Here is a 22,024-nt window from a genome sequence, read left to right as displayed (position 1 = left end):
GAACCTTTTATTCGGGGATCGTACCGAAGACTACAGACTCGGCGACACCCATTCACAAAGCGCTGTGGAAGGGTTCTGAAGAAGTACGGGAGGAAGGAGCCAGGCTGTTTAGGAGTTTTCGCTGAATTAAATGGAAAACCTAGATACATGTTGGGGAACACCAAAAGACTGCTGCTAATCACAAAGACAAAAACCAAAACAATGAAATCAACAGAGCACCATCACCACCAGCGCCAGCGTCAGCAGCACCACCACCACCACCAAAACCTCACCCAGACATCTGAATTCAGAGAACTGAGCGCGTTTCTGATTATGGGAAGACACAAGAGTCTTGGTCCATTGAAATCATTCCTAGACATGCATCTGAACTTTCCAGGGCTAGTATCCTGCTTTTCTCCATCCTGAGTTGCCCTCAGGCACCACCCTTGGGGTCAGCTGCAGTGTCTGAGGCCTGATGGCAGGGCTACAAACTCTGCGTACTGAAGAGGCTGGTGACATTTTGTGTCCGCAGATGCAAAGGAACGCAGGCGGTCACCGTGGCGTGAGGGTTCAATGATGTCATGCCCATGCCACCCAGAACCTGGCGCGAGACCAATGTGGAAGGTGATCGTGAGGCTCTTTACAGTTTCCTCAGCGTTTCCTTTCTTTGTTCTTCTAAAGTCTTCCTGGGCGTGTAGAGGGAGCAGGAGGGCGCTCCAAAGGAAAGAACATCCACGTCCCAGGGATTCCGCACACGCTGAAGTATCATAAGGCCCCTTAGAACTGAGGAGTGGACTGTCTGCTTGGAACCCTTTTGTAGGCCAAGCTGTCCCAGGAGGTAGGCCCACCTTTGAAATTGGTGAGAAAAAACGATCACACAGAAAACGTCCCGCGACAACAAAAGTCACCACCTTCCTGTCGGGTAGGGCCTAAGGGGCATCTTTCCCAGGCATGAAACATCAGGGTACATGGGTCACTGATTTGGGAAAAATGCAGCGAGGAAGGAGGGCCGGGACTGGGAGCAGCAAGTGGTGGAATCCCTACTCTCTGCATCGCTTCACACTTTGCCAGCGTTCGCCAGGGTTTAACGTTACTGAAATCACTCGGGCTCGCACACGCACACCCCCACCACCCCGCACATGGTTACATTCAGGGCAGCACGCCTGCGCAAGCCCTCGCACTCGTACCCACTCTGCCCGTCTCCGTGGACCCGACGGTTGCCCTACCTTCCTTGTCCCCTGTTCTTCTTCCTTCCCTTTTCTATCGGTACCTCCGCTTCCCAGGTGGGCGCTGCAGCATCGCCAAACAGACCTCTCTCTGGACACGGTTCTGCCCCTTGCCTGAGGGGCTGAGACTCAGCCTTGGCTGAGATGGCTCTTCCCTCAGCAAGCCCGAGGAGGCTTCGGCTGGTTCCATCTGCCACCCTGGGACACAGTGCCCTGGGGATCGCCTTCCTGCTTCACCTCCATTATGGTTCTTTCTTTTGATTTCAGCTTGCTCTCCACGTTCGGCTCCTGCCTTCCACTCAATGCCTTACTTTCAGTTCTTCCCTCTGGACAAAAGGCAGGGTTGGGTGCGTGCCTGGGAAGCTCAACCTGGACAATATATGTAGTCTCCCTTAGGAAGGGAAAATGCCCCCCTGGACTGGGAGAGTAAGGGGCATTCCCTCACATCCATCTCTTAATTGCCATCAGGGATTACCTCAACCCTCTCATGGCCCTTACCTCCTCCTATGAACCTAGAGTTCCCAGGGGTCTTCCTAACCTTTCTGTGCCCTGAGTGCATCCCAGGGCTCTTGGGCCCTTTGCAGTGGACCCATGACATACTCAGGGTGTCAGACGCGGCCTTGACTCTCCCTTTGCACTGTGTAGGCCCGGCGGGCCTACTGCTGAGTCGGAGCCCTTGATGGCACTCAGGAGGGACCACCCCGCCCCCGCCACCCTGCCCAGATCAAGGGGCTACCTTGTTGCCTGTCTTTTGGTCTCTCGGCAGCTAGTGTCTCCCTGTCACTCCCTGTGCAGGTTGCAAAAGATACACAGTGAAGCGCCCCTGCACTGGAACCACGGCAACGCGGTGGTTGTCAGGGCCACGGTGGTTGAGGTGTTGGTGATGGTGACGGTGGTGGTGGTGGTGGTGGGCAGTTACTGCTTCCCTCTGTTCCTTTCACTGGCCTAGTGTCCTCAGCGACCTCCTTTCACGTCTGCTCTTTGGTCCAGGGGGAGGCACAGGTGTAGGAGAAGGCAGTCGTGTGGTTCAGTTTGGACTCTTCCCCTTCCCCCTCGACACCTTTTCCCTTCTCCAGCGGTGGAGGTCACTGTCATCCTCCGGGAAAACCCAGAGAACTAAACATCAACCAACCCAAGGAAGATCCAGGAGTTGCTTCGCAATGAAACAGCATGACGAACTCCAGGCTTGCAAAATTATCTCTTGACTTTCCATTCCGAGCAGTTGTTCTCCTTATGGAAGCCCTTCAAGGCCGAAGATGAGCCAGTAGGAGCCTCCTCAAGTTGCTCCCTGCTTGCCGTTGGTTCACAATCCAGTGGCGTGATCCGAAGAGTATAGATTTCACTGTATACTTACGAGCGGTCGCCTCCCTGTCCCCAAGCCCAGGCAGGTTGGTGCTGGCCACCACGCACAAAACCAGGCAATCAAGCACCCATAGCCGGATACCCACGGCAACACATGCCCACGGGCAGGAAGCTCCATAGACAGGTGAGAGAGCGTGGGCTCGGGTACACAAACACACAGAGACACACACACCACAGAGACACACACACACAGAGACACACACACACACTCTGTCTTCCTACACCGCCACACACAGCACACCCTCACACAACCAGAAACATACTGACACGTGCTGTCAACTCTGCTTTCCTATATACCCTCGCACCACTCTCCCCCCACCCCACCCGCACCCCCTGCCTGCAGCAAGTACTCTGAGAATGGCTGAAACACGCATTCCCAGAGGGGCTCTCAAAAAGCGACACGCAGCCATTCTGAGTTCCACTAGATAGTCCTCTGCCAGCAGGTGGGCCCAGGCTGCTGGTGTAAACCTGAAGCCTCCCTTGTTTAGCCAGGGAAATGGGGTCTCCAAGTGGGAGCAGAGTCTGTGCCCGTCCTACAGAGAATCACGGCCCTGTGTGGGGCTCTGTGACTGGCGATGTTTGTTAGCCTTGCAAGGTTCCTGTGTGAGGGCAAGGCCAGCCTGCCCAGAGTCAGGCCATGGCACCCCATGTTAGGGGCGCCTCCAGGTTGGGCCAGCCACTTCTGGCTGCACTGTTGGGCCAGCCCGAGGTGGTGGCCTCAAGCTGAAGCTGAAGCTCCAGGCCTTGAAAGGGAAGCGGAGTCCCGCAACAAAGTGACTTGCAAGCCAGCGAGGTTTTCAGCACCAGCCTGGTGGCCACCACCTGGTCCAGGAGAAATCCTGTGATTTAGACCCTCAGGCAATGTCACCCAGGCAGGTTGCTTGGTGTATCCTTTGCCTTTTACTTCTCCCAAGAGCAGGAGTCAAGGAAAAGGGGGCTGGAGGAAAGGAAGAGGAAAGGACTGCAGGGGCTCCAGCCTCGTGGTCAGTGGTCCTTTTGTCCTGTGCATTTGGTGGTCCACGTGGTTGCCGCTGGGTGATTGCTTCCTTTCCTCTTCTCTCCTCTTTCACGGGACTGTCTGTGTTGCTTTGGTTTTGCTTTTGGTTTTACATTAGAAGGGGAGGAGAGCTAAGGCCTGATGGTGTAGTGGGGGCAGGGTTAGGCGCTAAGTTGGCATTGATGGAGCCATACTGCCACCAAGCGGAGATGGTTTCGCTCAAAGCCAGTTACCAGGCCTCAAGAGATGGAGACAGCCACAGGGCTGGAAGCAACTGGCCCAGTGGGGACGGCGCGGGGCGGGGCTGGGGTGGGTTTGTTGTCCTGAGGGTGCACACGGGCAATGGGCTCCGGGCCGTGCCTTCTTGTGTGCTCTCCGCGGGAGACTGGACCCTGGTTCTGCAGCTGGGCAAGGCCCTCAGAAACCCCAGGGGCAGCACGAGATGGCCGCCCCTGGGAGTGCCCGGTGCAAATGGCCCCGGCCCCAGAACCTCGAAGACCCTCAGCTTCCGGTGAGGAAGGGGGCCACGTGACCCCAGTGCAGCCGCAGGCAGGGCACCCCGGCACTCCCCAGCAGGGACACCGGAGGAGAAGTTGCAGAATTCCTCTGGGCCCACCCCCAAAATGGCTGACGGGGGAAGCTGCGCTCCCTGGGCTGGACAGTCTGGGAGCTGCCTGCTGTGTCCGGGCTTCCCAGAGCGCACGACTTTCGCCACAGGGTCGCACTGGCAGCCACGCGGCCCTCAGAGGCCTCTGAAGCCCAGTGGAGGAGACCTCCTGCGCCTTGGGCAGAACCCATTCGGCCCAACACAGCCTCGCTGTTCCCTGCGCAGGGCAGAAGACACAGCTCGGCTGCCTGGGCTTTTCACATAAGGCCTTCCGCTGGATGGCGCTGTGGCTACAGAAATGGCAGTCACCCTTGTCCCTGCCCCCACCGAGCCTTCCGCGCCTGCCTTTAGCTTGCAAACAGTGGTCGGTGTGCAGTGGTGGCTGTGAAACTTTCAGATCACCCTCCTCCTCCTCCTCCTCCTCTTTCTCGCCCTCAACCTCATCCTCTTCCTCCTCCTCCTCATCATCCTCATGATCATCATTCTCATCATCATCCACAGCAGCAGCCACATTGGCACCAACATCCCATTATCCTCATCCCCATCCATAGTCCAGCTCACAGACCACCCATCTCATCTTCAGCTGGGCTCTTCACCAACTTGGCCACTTTCCACCAAACCCGCAAGTGTAGCTAGGCAGTTCTTGATTCCCTTGATGCCCTGGTTCAGAGTGAACGCTGCTGCCGACGACCCGCAGAGATCCCAGCCGTGAGCTTTGAGTCCCTTCTTTTATCTTCTGACTCTTGCTGGCCTGTGGCTTGTCTGCACCGCATCTCTTCCTAGGGAGCAACCTCTGTCCTGCTCAAGTGGAGTTGCTTCACTGGGACAAAGATCCGGTGGGTCAGTGGCAGGCACACTCCGGGAAGGTTCCGAAGGTTGTGACCCCTTCTTTACTTGAATCACAAGGGTCCGGAAGTGGCCACCGCACTGCAACCCTGCGTGGAACCCCCGAGCGTCCTTTGTGCGCAGGGGTGGGACTATTGGGGATGGCGTGGGTCGCACTGGTGGGTCTACTTGGGGAAGGCCACTTGGCCTCGACTACATTTGTCCACAAATTCGCTACCACCGGGGTCTTTCTTCCCGCAGGCCTCGCTAGCCAGGCTCTCAGGCTTCAGTTCTGCGCCAGAAGCCCGGGCACATGTCATGCTCAGTATTTTCCAGGTGCCCCTGTGAATTTTTATCCTTTGGGAGAAGGTGGAGTACAGGGCAGAGGGGGAGGGGAAGTGGGTCTTGGGGTTTGGAGGGTCATGTGGAGGAAGGGAGCTGCTTGGGTTGGCTTGGCATGGAGATCTCTCTGCTTGTCAACCTAACCCCTGACACTAGCCTAGTGTTCCCCCTGTAAGTAAGACCCGTGAGATCCTGCAGGGGAAATTATGGATCCCCGGTAAACACACACACACACACACACACACACACACACACACACACACACGTCTCACACACACACGCACACGCATGCACGGAAACACACACAGGCACATGAACACATCTCAGAAACCACTTCTGAAGAACCACTCAACACCTTCAGGGAATGAAGCATTTCCAGGAAGAGCCTCAAAACGAGGGATCTGGGCCTTTATCCAGAGCCTACTAGGATGTGTGGAGAGAAGAAAAAGGTACAACGTAAAAGCTGAGAGGAACCTTTTATTCGGGGATCGTACCGAAGACTACAGACTCGGCGACACCCATTCACAAAGCGCTGTGGAAGGGTTCTGAAGAAGTACGGGAGGAAGGAGCCAGGCTGTTTAGGAGTTTTCGCTGAATTAAATGGAAAACCTAGATACATGTTGGGGAACACCAAAAGACTGCTGCTAATCACAAAGACAAAAACCAAAACAATGAAATCAACAGAGCACCATCACCACCAGCGCCAGCGTCAGCAGCACCACCACCACCACCAAAACCTCACCCAGACATCTGAATTCAGAGAACTGAGCGCGTTTCTGATTATGGGAAGACACAAGAGTCTTGGTCCATTGAAATCATTCCTAGACATGCATCTGAACTTTCCAGGGCTAGTATCCTGCTTTTCTCCATCCTGAGTTGCCCTCAGGCACCACCCTTGGGGTCAGCTGCAGTGTCTGAGGCCTGATGGCAGGGCTACAAACTCTGCGTACTGAAGAGGCTGGTGACATTTTGTGTCCGCAGATGCAAAGGAACGCAGGCGGTCACCGTGGCGTGAGGGTTCAATGATGTCATGCCCATGCCACCCAGAACCTGGCGCGAGACCAATGTGGAAGGTGATCGTGAGGCTCTTTACAGTTTCCTCAGCGTTTCCTTTCTTTGTTCTTCTAAAGTCTTCCTGGGCGTGTAGAGGGAGCAGGAGGGCGCTCCAAAGGAAAGAACATCCACGTCCCAGGGATTCCGCACACGCTGAAGTATCATAAGGCCCCTTAGAACTGAGGAGTGGACTGTCTGCTTGGAACCCTTTTGTAGGCCAAGCTGTCCCAGGAGGTAGGCCCACCTTTGAAATTGGTGAGAAAAAACGATCACACAGAAAACGTCCCGCGACAACAAAAGTCACCACCTTCCTGTCGGGTAGGGCCTAAGGGGCATCTTTCCCAGGCATGAAACATCAGGGTACATGGGTCACTGATTTGGGAAAAATGCAGCGAGGAAGGAGGGCCGGGACTGGGAGCAGCAAGTGGTGGAATCCCTACTCTCTGCATCGCTTCACACTTTGCCAGCGTTCGCCAGGGTTTAACGTTACTGAAATCACTCGGGCTCGCACACGCACACCCCCACCACCCCGCACATGGTTACATTCAGGGCAGCACGCCTGCGCAAGCCCTCGCACTCGTACCCACTCTGCCCGTCTCCGTGGACCCGACGGTTGCCCTACCTTCCTTGTCCCCTGTTCTTCTTCCTTCCCTTTTCTATCGGTACCTCCGCTTCCCAGGTGGGCGCTGCAGCATCGCCAAACAGACCTCTCTCTGGACACGGTTCTGCCCCTTGCCTGAGGGGCTGAGACTCAGCCTTGGCTGAGATGGCTCTTCCCTCAGCAAGCCCGAGGAGGCTTCGGCTGGTTCCATCTGCCACCCTGGGACACAGTGCCCTGGGGATCGCCTTCCTGCTTCACCTCCATTATGGTTCTTTCTTTTGATTTCAGCTTGCTCTCCACGTTCGGCTCCTGCCTTCCACTCAATGCCTTACTTTCAGTTCTTCCCTCTGGACAAAAGGCAGGGTTGGGTGCGTGCCTGGGAAGCTCAACCTGGACAATATATGTAGTCTCCCTTAGGAAGGGAAAATGCCCCCCTGGACTGGGAGAGTAAGGGGCATTCCCTCACATCCATCTCTTAATTGCCATCAGGGATTACCTCAACCCTCTCATGGCCCTTACCTCCTCCTATGAACCTAGAGTTCCCAGGGGTCTTCCTAACCTTTCTGTGCCCTGAGTGCATCCCAGGGCTCTTGGGCCCTTTGCAGTGGACCCATGACATACTCAGGGTGTCAGACGCGGCCTTGACTCTCCCTTTGCACTGTGTAGGCCCGGCGGGCCTACTGCTGAGTCGGAGCCCTTGATGGCACTCAGGAGGGACCACCCCGCCCCCGCCACCCTGCCCAGATCAAGGGGCTACCTTGTTGCCTGTCTTTTGGTCTCTCGGCAGCTAGTGTCTCCCTGTCACTCCCTGTGCAGGTTGCAAAAGATACACAGTGAAGCGCCCCTGCACTGGAACCACGGCAACGCGGTGGTTGTCAGGGCCACGGTGGTTGAGGTGTTGGTGATGGTGACGGTGGTGGTGGTGGTGGTGGGCAGTTACTGCTTCCCTCTGTTCCTTTCACTGGCCTAGTGTCCTCAGCGACCTCCTTTCACGTCTGCTCTTTGGTCCAGGGGGAGGCACAGGTGTAGGAGAAGGCAGTCGTGTGGTTCAGTTTGGACTCTTCCCCTTCCCCCTCGACACCTTTTCCCTTCTCCAGCGGTGGAGGTCACTGTCATCCTCCGGGAAAACCCAGAGAACTAAACATCAACCAACCCAAGGAAGATCCAGGAGTTGCTTCGCAATGAAACAGCATGACGAACTCCAGGCTTGCAAAATTATCTCTTGACTTTCCATTCCGAGCAGTTGTTCTCCTTATGGAAGCCCTTCAAGGCCGAAGATGAGCCAGTAGGAGCCTCCTCAAGTTGCTCCCTGCTTGCCGTTGGTTCACAATCCAGTGGCGTGATCCGAAGAGTATAGATTTCACTGTATACTTACGAGCGGTCGCCTCCCTGTCCCCAAGCCCAGGCAGGTTGGTGCTGGCCACCACGCACAAAACCAGGCAATCAAGCACCCATAGCCGGATACCCACGGCAACACATGCCCACGGGCAGGAAGCTCCATAGACAGGTGAGAGAGCGTGGGCTCGGGTACACAAACACACAGAGACACACACACCACAGAGACACACACACACAGAGACACACACACACACTCTGTCTTCCTACACCGCCACACACAGCACACCCTCACACAACCAGAAACATACTGACACGTGCTGTCAACTCTGCTTTCCTATATACCCTCGCACCACTCTCCCCCCACCCCACCCGCACCCCCTGCCTGCAGCAAGTACTCTGAGAATGGCTGAAACACGCATTCCCAGAGGGGCTCTCAAAAAGCGACACGCAGCCATTCTGAGTTCCACTAGATAGTCCTCTGCCAGCAGGTGGGCCCAGGCTGCTGGTGTAAACCTGAAGCCTCCCTTGTTTAGCCAGGGAAATGGGGTCTCCAAGTGGGAGCAGAGTCTGTGCCCGTCCTACAGAGAATCACGGCCCTGTGTGGGGCTCTGTGACTGGCGATGTTTGTTAGCCTTGCAAGGTTCCTGTGTGAGGGCAAGGCCAGCCTGCCCAGAGTCAGGCCATGGCACCCCATGTTAGGGGCGCCTCCAGGTTGGGCCAGCCACTTCTGGCTGCACTGTTGGGCCAGCCCGAGGTGGTGGCCTCAAGCTGAAGCTGAAGCTCCAGGCCTTGAAAGGGAAGCGGAGTCCCGCAACAAAGTGACTTGCAAGCCAGCGAGGTTTTCAGCACCAGCCTGGTGGCCACCACCTGGTCCAGGAGAAATCCTGTGATTTAGACCCTCAGGCAATGTCACCCAGGCAGGTTGCTTGGTGTATCCTTTGCCTTTTACTTCTCCCAAGAGCAGGAGTCAAGGAAAAGGGGGCTGGAGGAAAGGAAGAGGAAAGGACTGCAGGGGCTCCAGCCTCGTGGTCAGTGGTCCTTTTGTCCTGTGCATTTGGTGGTCCACGTGGTTGCCGCTGGGTGATTGCTTCCTTTCCTCTTCTCTCCTCTTTCACGGGACTGTCTGTGTTGCTTTGGTTTTGCTTTTGGTTTTACATTAGAAGGGGAGGAGAGCTAAGGCCTGATGGTGTAGTGGGGGCAGGGTTAGGCGCTAAGTTGGCATTGATGGAGCCATACTGCCACCAAGCGGAGATGGTTTCGCTCAAAGCCAGTTACCAGGCCTCAAGAGATGGAGACAGCCACAGGGCTGGAAGCAACTGGCCCAGTGGGGACGGCGCGGGGCGGAGCTGGGGTGGGTTTGTTGTCCTGAGGGTGCACACGGGCAATGGGCTCCGGGCCGTGCCTTCTTGTGTGCTCTCCGCGGGAGACTGGACCCTGGTTCTGCAGCTGGGCAAGGCCCTCAGAAACCCCAGGGGCAGCACGAGATGGCCGCCCCTGGGAGTGCCCGGTGCAAATGGCCCCGGCCCCAGAACCTCGAAGACCCTCAGCTTCCGGTGAGGAAGGGGGCCACGTGACCCCAGTGCAGCCGCAGGCAGGGCACCCCGGCACTCCCCAGCAGGGACACCGGAGGAGAAGTTGCAGAATTCCTCTGGGCCCACCCCCAAAATGGCTGACGGGGGAAGCTGCGCTCCCTGGGCTGGACAGTCTGGGAGCTGCCTGCTGTGTCCGGGCTTCCCAGAGCGCACGACTTTCGCCACAGGGTCGCACTGGCAGCCACGCGGCCCTCAGAGGCCTCTGAAGCCCAGTGGAGGAGACCTCCTGCGCCTTGGGCAGAACCCATTCGGCCCAACACAGCCTCGCTGTTCCCTGCGCAGGGCAGAAGACACAGCTCGGCTGCCTGGGCTTTTCACATAAGGCCTTCCGCTGGATGGCGCTGTGGCTACAGAAATGGCAGTCACCCTTGTCCCTGCCCCCACCGAGCCTTCCGCGCCTGCCTTTAGCTTGCAAACAGTGGTCGGTGTGCAGTGGTGGCTGTGAAACTTTCAGATCACCCTCCTCCTCCTCCTCCTCCTCTTTCTCGCCCTCAACCTCATCCTCTTCCTCCTCCTCCTCATCATCCTCATGATCATCATTCTCATCATCATCCACAGCAGCAGCCACATTGGCACCAACATCCCATTATCCTCATCCCCATCCATAGTCCAGCTCACAGACCACCCATCTCATCTTCAGCTGGGCTCTTCACCAACTTGGCCACTTTCCACCAAACCCGCAAGTGTAGCTAGGCAGTTCTTGATTCCCTTGATGCCCTGGTTCAGAGTGAACGCTGCTGCCGACGACCCGCAGAGATCCCAGCCGTGAGCTTTGAGTCCCTTCTTTTATCTTCTGACTCTTGCTGGCCTGTGGCTTGTCTGCACCGCATCTCTTCCTAGGGAGCAACCTCTGTCCTGCTCAAGTGGAGTTGCTTCACTGGGACAAAGATCCGGTGGGTCAGTGGCAGGCACACTCCGGGAAGGTTCCGAAGGTTGTGACCCCTTCTTTACTTGAATCACAAGGGTCCGGAAGTGGCCACCGCACTGCAACCCTGCGTGGAACCCCCGAGCGTCCTTTGTGCGCAGGGGTGGGACTATTGGGGATGGCGTGGGTCGCACTGGTGGGTCTACTTGGGGAAGGCCACTTGGCCTCGACTACATTTGTCCACAAATTCGCTACCACCGGGGTCTTTCTTCCCGCAGGCCTCGCTAGCCAGGCTCTCAGGCTTCAGTTCTGCGCCAGAAGCCCGGGCACATGTCATGCTCAGTATTTTCCAGGTGCCCCTGTGAATTTTTATCCTTTGGGAGAAGGTGGAGTACAGGGCAGAGGGGGAGGGGAAGTGGGTCTTGGGGTTTGGAGGGTCATGTGGAGGAAGGGAGCTGCTTGGGTTGGCTTGGCATGGAGATCTCTCTGCTTGTCAACCTAACCCCTGACACTAGCCTAGTGTTCCCCCTGTAAGTAAGACCCGTGAGATCCTGCAGGGGAAATTATGGATCCCCGGTAAACACACACACACACACACACACACACACACACACACACACACAGTCTCACACACACACGCACACGCATGCACGGAAACACACACAGGCACATGAACACATCTCAGAAACCACTTCTGAAGAACCACTCAACACCTTCAGGGAATGAAGCATTTCCAGGAAGAGCCTCAAAACGAGGGATCTGGGCCTTTATCCAGAGCCTACTAGGATGTGTGGAGAGAAGAAAAAGGTACAACGTAAAAGCTGAGAGGAACCTTTTATTCGGGGATCGTACCGAAGACTACAGACTCGGCGACACCCATTCACAAAGCGCTGTGGAAGGGTTCTGAAGAAGTACGGGAGGAAGGAGCCAGGCTGTTTAGGAGTTTTCGCTGAATTAAATGGAAAACCTAGATACATGTTGGGGAACACCAAAAGACTGCTGCTAATCACAAAGACAAAAACCAAAACAATGAAATCAACAGAGCACCATCACCACCAGCGCCAGCGTCAGCAGCACCACCACCACCACCAAAACCTCACCCAGACATCTGAATTCAGAGAACTGAGCGCGTTTCTGATTATGGGAAGACACAAGAGTCTTGGTCCATTGAAATCATTCCTAGACATGCATCTGAACTTTCCAGGGCTAGTATCCTGCTTTTCTCCATCCTGAGTTGCCCTCAGGCACCACCCTTGGGGTCAGCTGCAGTGTCTGAGGCCTGATGGCAGGGCTACAAACTCTGCGTACTGAAGAGGCTGGTGACATTTTGTGTCCGCAGATGCAAAGGAACGCAGGCGGTCACCGTGGCGTGAGGGTTCAATGATGTCATGCCCATGCCACCCAGAACCTGGCGCGAGACCAATGTGGAAGGTGATCGTGAGGCTCTTTACAGTTTCCTCAGCGTTTCCTTTCTTTGTTCTTCTAAAGTCTTCCTGGGCGTGTAGAGGGAGCAGGAGGGCGCTCCAAAGGAAAGAACATCCACGTCCCAGGGATTCCGCACACGCTGAAGTATCATAAGGCCCCTTAGAACTGAGGAGTGGACTGTCTGCTTGGAACCCTTTTGTAGGCCAAGCTGTCCCAGGAGGTAGGCCCACCTTTGAAATTGGTGAGAAAAAACGATCACACAGAAAACGTCCCGCGACAACAAAAGTCACCACCTTCCTGTCGGGTAGGGCCTAAGGGGCATCTTTCCCAGGCATGAAACATCAGGGTACATGGGTCACTGATTTGGGAAAAATGCAGCGAGGAAGGAGGGCCGGGACTGGGAGCAGCAAGTGGTGGAATCCCTACTCTCTGCATCGCTTCACACTTTGCCAGCGTTCGCCAGGGTTTAACGTTACTGAAATCACTCGGGCTCGCACACGCACACCCCCACCACCCCGCACATGGTTACATTCAGGGCAGCACGCCTGCGCAAGCCCTCGCACTCGTACCCACTCTGCCCGTCTCCGTGGACCCGACGGTTGCCCTACCTTCCTTGTCCCCTGTTCTTCTTCCTTCCCTTTTCTATCGGTACCTCCGCTTCCCAGGTGGGCGCTGCAGCATCGCCAAACAGACCTCTCTCTGGACACGGTTCTGCCCCTTGCCTGAGGGGCTGAGACTCAGCCTTGGCTGAGATGGCTCTTCCCTCAGCAAGCCCGAGGAGGCTTCGGCTGGTTCCATCTGCCACCCTGGGACACAGTGCCCTGGGGATCGCCTTCCTGCTTCACCTCCATTATGGTTCTTTCTTTTGATTTCAGCTTGCTCTCCACGTTCGGCTCCTGCCTTCCACTCAATGCCTTACTTTCAGTTCTTCCCTCTGGACAAAAGGCAGGGTTGGGTGCGTGCCTGGGAAGCTCAACCTGGACAATATATGTAGTCTCCCTTAGGAAGGGAAAATGCCCCCCTGGACTGGGAGAGTAAGGGGCATTCCCTCACATCCATCTCTTAATTGCCATCAGGGATTACCTCAACCCTCTCATGGCCCTTACCTCCTCCTATGAACCTAGAGTTCCCAGGGGTCTTCCTAACCTTTCTGTGCCCTGAGTGCATCCCAGGGCTCTTGGGCCCTTTGCAGTGGACCCATGACATACTCAGGGTGTCAGACGCGGCCTTGACTCTCCCTTTGCACTGTGTAGGCCCGGCGGGCCTACTGCTGAGTCGGAGCCCTTGATGGCACTCAGGAGGGACCACCCCGCCCCCGCCACCCTGCCCAGATCAAGGGGCTACCTTGTTGCCTGTCTTTTGGTCTCTCGGCAGCTAGTGTCTCCCTGTCACTCCCTGTGCAGGTTGCAAAAGATACACAGTGAAGCGCCCCTGCACTGGAACCACGGCAACGCGGTGGTTGTCAGGGCCACGGTGGTTGAGGTGTTGGTGATGGTGACGGTGGTGGTGGTGGTGGTGGGCAGTTACTGCTTCCCTCTGTTCCTTTCACTGGCCTAGTGTCCTCAGCGACCTCCTTTCACGTCTGCTCTTTGGTCCAGGGGGAGGCACAGGTGTAGGAGAAGGCAGTCGTGTGGTTCAGTTTGGACTCTTCCCCTTCCCCCTCGACACCTTTTCCCTTCTCCAGCGGTGGAGGTCACTGTCATCCTCCGGGAAAACCCAGAGAACTAAACATCAACCAACCCAAGGAAGATCCAGGAGTTGCTTCGCAATGAAACAGCATGACGAACTCCAGGCTTGCAAAATTATCTCTTGACTTTCCATTCCGAGCAGTTGTTCTCCTTATGGAAGCCCTTCAAGGCCGAAGATGAGCCAGTAGGAGCCTCCTCAAGTTGCTCCCTGCTTGCCGTTGGTTCACAATCCAGTGGCGTGATCCGAAGAGTATAGATTTCACTGTATACTTACGAGCGGTCGCCTCCCTGTCCCCAAGCCCAGGCAGGTTGGTGCTGGCCACCACGCACAAAACCAGGCAATCAAGCACCCATAGCCGGATACCCACGGCAACACATGCCCACGGGCAGGAAGCTCCATAGACAGGTGAGAGAGCGTGGGCTCGGGTACACAAACACACAGAGACACACACACCACAGAGACACACACACACAGAGACACACACACACACTCTGTCTTCCTACACCGCCACACACAGCACACCCTCACACAACCAGAAACATACTGACACGTGCTGTCAACTCTGCTTTCCTATATACCCTCGCACCACTCTCCCCCCACCCCACCCGCACCCCCTGCCTGCAGCAAGTACTCTGAGAATGGCTGAAACACGCATTCCCAGAGGGGCTCTCAAAAAGCGACACGCAGCCATTCTGAGTTCCACTAGATAGTCCTCTGCCAGCAGGTGGGCCCAGGCTGCTGGTGTAAACCTGAAGCCTCCCTTGTTTAGCCAGGGAAATGGGGTCTCCAAGTGGGAGCAGAGTCTGTGCCCGTCCTACAGAGAATCACGGCCCTGTGTGGGGCTCTGTGACTGGCGATGTTTGTTAGCCTTGCAAGGTTCCTGTGTGAGGGCAAGGCCAGCCTGCCCAGAGTCAGGCCATGGCACCCCATGTTAGGGGCGCCTCCAGGTTGGGCCAGCCACTTCTGGCTGCACTGTTGGGCCAGCCCGAGGTGGTGGCCTCAAGCTGAAGCTGAAGCTCCAGGCCTTGAAAGGGAAGCGGAGTCCCGCAACAAAGTGACTTGCAAGCCAGCGAGGTTTTCAGCACCAGCCTGGTGGCCACCACCTGGTCCAGGAGAAATCCTGTGATTTAGACCCTCAGGCAATGTCACCCAGGCAGGTTGCTTGGTGTATCCTTTGCCTTTTACTTCTCCCAAGAGCAGGAGTCAAGGAAAAGGGGGCTGGAGGAAAGGAAGAGGAAAGGACTGCAGGGGCTCCAGCCTCGTGGTCAGTGGTCCTTTTGTCCTGTGCATTTGGTGGTCCACGTGGTTGCCGCTGGGTGATTGCTTCCTTTCCTCTTCTCTCCTCTTTCACGGGACTGTCTGTGTTGCTTTGGTTTTGCTTTTGGTTTTACATTAGAAGGGGAGGAGAGCTAAGGCCTGATGGTGTAGTGGGGGCAGGGTTAGGCGCTAAGTTGGCATTGATGGAGCCATACTGCCACCAAGCGGAGATGGTTTCGCTCAAAGCCAGTTACCAGGCCTCAAGAGATGGAGACAGCCACAGGGCTGGAAGCAACTGGCCCAGTGGGGACGGCGCGGGGCGGGGCTGGGGTGGGTTTGTTGTCCTGAGGGTGCACACGGGCAATGGGCTCCGGGCCGTGCCTTCTTGTGTGCTCTCCGCGGGAGACTGGACCCTGGTTCTGCAGCTGGGCAAGGCCCTCAGAAACCCCAGGGGCAGCACGAGATGGCCGCCCCTGGGAGTGCCCGGTGCAAATGGCCCCGGCCCCAGAACCTCGAAGACCCTCAGCTTCCGGTGAGGAAGGGGGCCACGTGACCCCAGTGCAGCCGCAGGCAGGGCACCCCGGCACTCCCCAGCAGGGACACCGGAGGAGAAGTTGCAGAATTCCTCTGGGCCCACCCCCAAAATGGCTGACGGGGGAAGCTGCGCTCCCTGGGCTGGACAGTCTGGGAGCTGCCTGCTGTGTCCGGGCTTCCCAGAGCGCACGACTTTCGCCACAGGGTCGCACTGGCAGCCACGCGGCCCTCAGAGGCCTCTGAAGCCCAGTGGAGGAGACCTCCTGCGCCTTGGGCAGAACCCATTCGGCCCAACACAGCCTCGCTGTTCCCTGCGCAGGGCAGAAGACACAGCTCGGCTGCCTGGGCTTTTCACATAAGGCCTTCCGCTGGATGGCGCTGTGGCTACAGAAATGGCAGTCACCCTTGTCCCTGCCCCCACCGAGCCTTCCGCGCCTGCCTTTAGCTTGCAAACAGTGGTCGGTGTGCAGTGGTGGCTGTGAAACTTTCAGATCACCCTCCTCCTCCTCCTCCTCCTCTTTCTCGCCCTCAACCTCATCCTCTTCCTCCTCCTCATCATCATCCTCATGATCATCATTCTCATCATCATCCACAGCAGCAGCCACATTGGCACCAACATCCCATTATCCTCATCCCCATCCATAGTCCAGCTCACAGACCACCCATCTCATCTTCAGCTGGGCTCTTCACCAACTTGGCCACTTTCCACCAAACCCGCAAGTGTAGCTAGGCAGTTCTTGATTCCCTTGATGCCCTGGTTCAGAGTGAACGCTGCTGCCGACGACCCGCAGAGATCCCAGCCGTGAGCTTTGAGTCCCTTCTTTTATCTTCTGACTCTTGCTGGCCTGTGGCTTGTCTGCACCGCATCTCTTCCTAGGGAGCAACCTCTGTCCTGCTCAAGTGGAGTTGCTTCACTGGGACAAAGATCCGGTGGGTCAGTGGCAGGCACACTCCGGGAAGGTTCCGAAGGTTGTGACCCCTTCTTTACTTGAATCACAAGGGTCCGGAAGTGGCCACCGCACTGCAACCCTGCGTGGAACCCCCGAGCGTCCTTTGTGCGCAGGGGTGGGACTATTGGGGATGGCGTGGGTCGCACTGGTGGGTCTACTTGGGGAAGGCCACTTGGCCTCGACTACATTTGTCCACAAATTCGCTACCACCGGGGTCTTTCTTCCCGCAGGCCTCGCTAGCCAGGCTCTCAGGCTTCAGTTCTGCGCCAGAAGCCCGGGCACATGTCATGCTCAGTATTTTCCAGGTGCCCCTGTGAATTTTTATCCTTTGGGAGAAGGTGGAGTACAGGGCAGAGGGGGAGGGGAAGTGGGTCTTGGGGTTTGGAGGGTCATGTGGAGGAAGGGAGCTGCTTGGGTTGGCTTGGCATGGAGATCTCTCTGCTTGTCAACCTAACCCCTGACACTAGCCTAGTGTTCCCCCTGTAAGTAAGACCCGTGAGATCCTGCAGGGGAAATTATGGATCCCCGGTAAACACACACACACACACACACACACACACACACACACACACACACACACAGTCTCACACACACACGCACACGCATGCACGGAAACACACACAGGCACATGAACACATCTCAGAAACCACTTCTGAAGAACCACTCAACACCTTCAGGGAATGAAGCATTTCCAGGAAGAGCCTCAAAACGAGGGATCTGGGCCTTTATCCAGAGCCTACTAGGATGTGTGGAGAGAAGAAAAAGGTACAACGTAAAAGCTGAGAGGAACCTTTTATTCGGGGATCGTACCGAAGACTACAGACTCGGCGACACCCATTCACAAAGCGCTGTGGAAGGGTTCTGAAGAAGTACGGGAGGAAGGAGCCAGGCTGTTTAGGAGTTTTCGCTGAATTAAATGGAAAACCTAGATACATGTTGGGGAACACCAAAAGACTGCTGCTAATCACAAAGACAAAAACCAAAACAATGAAATCAACAGAGCACCATCACCACCAGCGCCAGCGTCAGCAGCACCACCACCACCACCAAAACCTCACCCAGACATCTGAATTCAGAGAACTGAGCGCGTTTCTGATTATGGGAAGACACAAGAGTCTTGGTCCATTGAAATCATTCCTAGACATGCATCTGAACTTTCCAGGGCTAGTATCCTGCTTTTCTCCATCCTGAGTTGCCCTCAGGCACCACCCTTGGGGTCAGCTGCAGTGTCTGAGGCCTGATGGCAGGGCTACAAACTCTGCGTACTGAAGAGGCTGGTGACATTTTGTGTCCGCAGATGCAAAGGAACGCAGGCGGTCACCGTGGCGTGAGGGTTCAATGATGTCATGCCCATGCCACCCAGAACCTGGCGCGAGACCAATGTGGAAGGTGATCGTGAGGCTCTTTACAGTTTCCTCAGCGTTTCCTTTCTTTGTTCTTCTAAAGTCTTCCTGGGCGTGTAGAGGGAGCAGGAGGGCGCTCCAAAGGAAAGAACATCCACGTCCCAGGGATTCCGCACACACTGAAGTATCATAAGGCCCCTTAGAACTGAGGAGTGGACTGTCTGCTTGGAACCCTTTTGTAGGCCAAGCTGTCCCAGGAGGTAGGCCCACCTTTGAAATTGGTGAGAAAAAACGATCACACAGAAAACGTCCCGCGACAACAAAAGTCACCACCTTCCTGTCGGGTAGGGCCTAAGGGGCATCTTTCCCAGGCATGAAACATCAGGGTACATGGGTCACTGATTTGGGAAAAATGCAGCGAGGAAGGAGGGCCGGGACTGGGAGCAGCAAGTGGTGGAATCCCTACTCTCTGCATCGCTTCACACTTTGCCAGCGTTCGCCAGGGTTTAACGTTACTGAAATCACTCGGGCTCGCACACGCACACCCCCACCACCCCGCACATGGTTACATTCAGGGCAGCACGCCTGCGCAAGCCCTCGCACTCGTACCCACTCTGCCCGTCTCCGTGGACCCGACGGTTGCCCTACCTTCCTTGTCCCCTGTTCTTCTTCCTTCCCTTTTCTATCGGTACCTCCGCTTCCCAGGTGGGCGCTGCAGCATCGCCAAACAGACCTCTCTCTGGACACGGTTCTGCCCCTTGCCTGAGGGGCTGAGACTCAGCCTTGGCTGAGATGGCTCTTCCCTCAGCAAGCCCGAGGAGGCTTCGGCTGGTTCCATCTGCCACCCTGGGACACAGTGCCCTGGGGATCGCCTTCCTGCTTCACCTCCATTATGGTTCTTTCTTTTGATTTCAGCTTGCTCTCCACGTTCGGCTCCTGCCTTCCACTCAATGCCTTACTTTCAGTTCTTCCCTCTGGACAAAAGGCAGGGTTGGGTGCGTGCCTGGGAAGCTCAACCTGGACAATATATGTAGTCTCCCTTAGGAAGGGAAAATGCCCCCCTGGACTGGGAGAGTAAGGGGCATTCCCTCACATCCATCTCTTAATTGCCATCAGGGATTACCTCAACCCTCTCATGGCCCTTACCTCCTCCTATGAACCTAGAGTTCCCAGGGGTCTTCCTAACCTTTCTGTGCCCTGAGTGCATCCCAGGGCTCTTGGGCCCTTTGCAGTGGACCCATGACATACTCAGGGTGTCAGACGTGGCCTTGACTCTCCCTTTGCACTGTGTAGGCCCGGCGGGCCTACTGCTGAGTCGGAGCCCTTGATGGCACTCAGGAGGGACCACCCCGCCCCCGCCACCCTGCCCAGATCAAGGGGCTACCTTGTTGCCTGTCTTTTGGTCTCTCGGCAGCTAGTGTCTCCCTGTCACTCCCTGTGCAGGTTGCAAAAGATACACAGTGAAGCGCCCCTGCACTGGAACCACGGCAACGCGGTGGTTGTCAGGGCCACGGTGGTTGAGGTGTTGGTGATGGTGACGGTGGTGGTGGTGGTGGTGGGCAGTTACTGCTTCCCTCTGTTCCTTTCACTGGCCTAGTGTCCTCAGCGACCTCCTTTCACGTCTGCTCTTTGGTCCAGGGGGAGGCACAGGTGTAGGAGAAGGCAGTCGTGTGGTTCAGTTTGGACTCTTCCCCTTCCCCCTCGACACCTTTTCCCTTCTCCAGCGGTGGAGGTCACTGTCATCCTCCGGGAAAACCCAGAGAACTAAACATCAACCAACCCAAGGAAGATCCAGGAGTTGCTTCGCAATGAAACAGCATGACGAACTCCAGGCTTGCAAAATTATCTCTTGACTTTCCATTCCGAGCAGTTGTTCTCCTTATGGAAGCCCTTCAAGGCCGAAGATGAGCCAGTAGGAGCCTCCTCAAGTTGCTCCCTGCTTGCCGTTGGTTCACAATCCAGTGGCGTGATCCGAAGAGTATAGATTTCACTGTATACTTACGAGCGGTCGCCTCCCTGTCCCCAAGCCCAGGCAGGTTGGTGCTGGCCACCACGCACAAAACCAGGCAATCAAGCACCCATAGCCGGATACCCACGGCAACACATGCCCACGGGCAGGAAGCTCCATAGACAGGTGAGAGAGCGTGGGCTCGGGTACACAAACACACAGAGACACACACACCACAGAGACACACACACACAGAGACACACACACACACTCTGTCTTCCTACACCGCCACACACAGCACACCCTCACACAACCAGAAACATACTGACACGTGCTGTCAACTCTGCTTTCCTATATACCCTCGCACCACTCTCCCCCCACCCCACCCGCACCCCCTGCCTGCAGCAAGTACTCTGAGAATGGCTGAAACACGCATTCCCAGAGGGGCTCTCAAAAAGCGACACGCAGCCATTCTGAGTTCCACTAGATAGTCCTCTGCCAGCAGGTGGGCCCAGGCTGCTGGTGTAAACCTGAAGCCTCCCTTGTTTAGCCAGGGAAATGGGGTCTCCAAGTGGGAGCAGAGTCTGTGCCCGTCCTACAGAGAATCACGGCCCTGTGTGGGGCTCTGTGACTGGCGATGTTTGTTAGCCTTGCAAGGTTCCTGTGTGAGGGCAAGGCCAGCCTGCCCAGAGTCAGGCCATGGCACCCCATGTTAGGGGCGCCTCCAGGTTGGGCCAGCCACTTCTGGCTGCACTGTTGGGCCAGCCCGAGGTGGTGGCCTCAAGCTGAAGCTGAAGCTCCAGGCCTTGAAAGGGAAGCGGAGTCCCGCAACAAAGTGACTTGCAAGCCAGCGAGGTTTTCAGCACCAGCCTGGTGGCCACCACCTGGTCCAGGAGAAATCCTGTGATTTAGACCCTCAGGCAATGTCACCCAGGCAGGTTGCTTGGTGTATCCTTTGCCTTTTACTTCTCCCAAGAGCAGGAGTCAAGGAAAAGGGGGCTGGAGGAAAGGAAGAGGAAAGGACTGCAGGGGCTCCAGCCTCGTGGTCAGTGGTCCTTTTGTCCTGTGCATTTGGTGGTCCACGTGGTTGCCGCTGGGTGATTGCTTCCTTTCCTCTTCTCTCCTCTTTCACGGGACTGTCTGTGTTGCTTTGGTTTTGCTTTTGGTTTTACATTAGAAGGGGAGGAGAGCTAAGGCCTGATGGTGTAGTGGGGGCAGGGTTAGGCGCTAAGTTGGCATTGATGGAGCCATACTGCCACCAAGCGGAGATGGTTTCGCTCAAAGCCAGTTACCAGGCCTCAAGAGATGGAGACAGCCACAGGGCTGGAAGCAACTGGCCCAGTGGGGACGGCGCGGGGCGGGGCTGGGGTGGGTTTGTTGTCCTGAGGGTGCACACGGGCAATGGGCTCCGGGCCGTGCCTTCTTGTGTGCTCTCCGCGGGAGACTGGACCCTGGTTCTGCAGCTGGGCAAGGCCCTCAGAAACCCCAGGGGCAGCACGAGATGGCCGCCCCTGGGAGTGCCCGGTGCAAATGGCCCCGGCCCCAGAACCTCGAAGACCCTCAGCTTCCGGTGAGGAAGGGGGCCACGTGACCCCAGTGCAGCCGCAGGCAGGGCACCCCGGCACTCCCCAGCAGGGACACCGGAGGAGAAGTTGCAGAATTCCTCTGGGCCCACCCCCAAAATGGCTGACGGGGGAAGCTGCGCTCCCTGGGCTGGACAGTCTGGGAGCTGCCTGCTGTGTCCGGGCTTCCCAGAGCGCACGACTTTCGCCACAGGGTCGCACTGGCAGCCACGCGGCCCTCAGAGGCCTCTGAAGCCCAGTGGAGGAGACCTCCTGCGCCTTGGGCAGAACCCATTCGGCCCAACACAGCCTCGCTGTTCCCTGCGCAGGGCAGAAGACACAGCTCGGCTGCCTGGGCTTTTCACATAAGGCCTTCCGCTGGATGGCGCTGTGGCTACAGAAATGGCAGTCACCCTTGTCCCTGCCCCCACCGAGCCTTCCGCGCCTGCCTTTAGCTTGCAAACAGTGGTCGGTGTGCAGTGGTGGCTGTGAAACTTTCAGATCACCCTCCTCCTCCTCCTCCTCCTCT

General features: G+C 56.6%; 1 long non-coding RNA gene across 1 annotated transcript; it reads right to left on the bottom strand.

The window, feature by feature from the left end:
- Positions 1 to 11,607: 11,607 nt before the first annotated feature.
- LOC309798174 lies at positions 11,608 to 21,915 on the bottom strand. Its single transcript, XR_014292985.1, has 2 exons — positions 18,218 to 21,915; positions 11,608 to 12,405 (listed from the first exon to the last, which is right to left on the bottom strand). It is a non-coding gene; the product is annotated as an uncharacterized lncRNA (long non-coding RNA).
- Positions 21,916 to 22,024: the final 109 nt, after the last annotated feature.

This window comes from Mesoplodon mirus, assembly GCF_964341445.2.
Source record: "Mesoplodon mirus genome assembly, contig: HAP1_SCAFFOLD_2006, whole genome shotgun sequence".
Classification (NCBI taxonomy): Eukaryota; Metazoa; Chordata; class Mammalia; order Artiodactyla; family Ziphiidae; genus Mesoplodon; species Mesoplodon mirus.
Note: the sequence above shows the minus strand (reverse complement) of the source record. Positions and strands in the feature narration are given on the sequence as shown.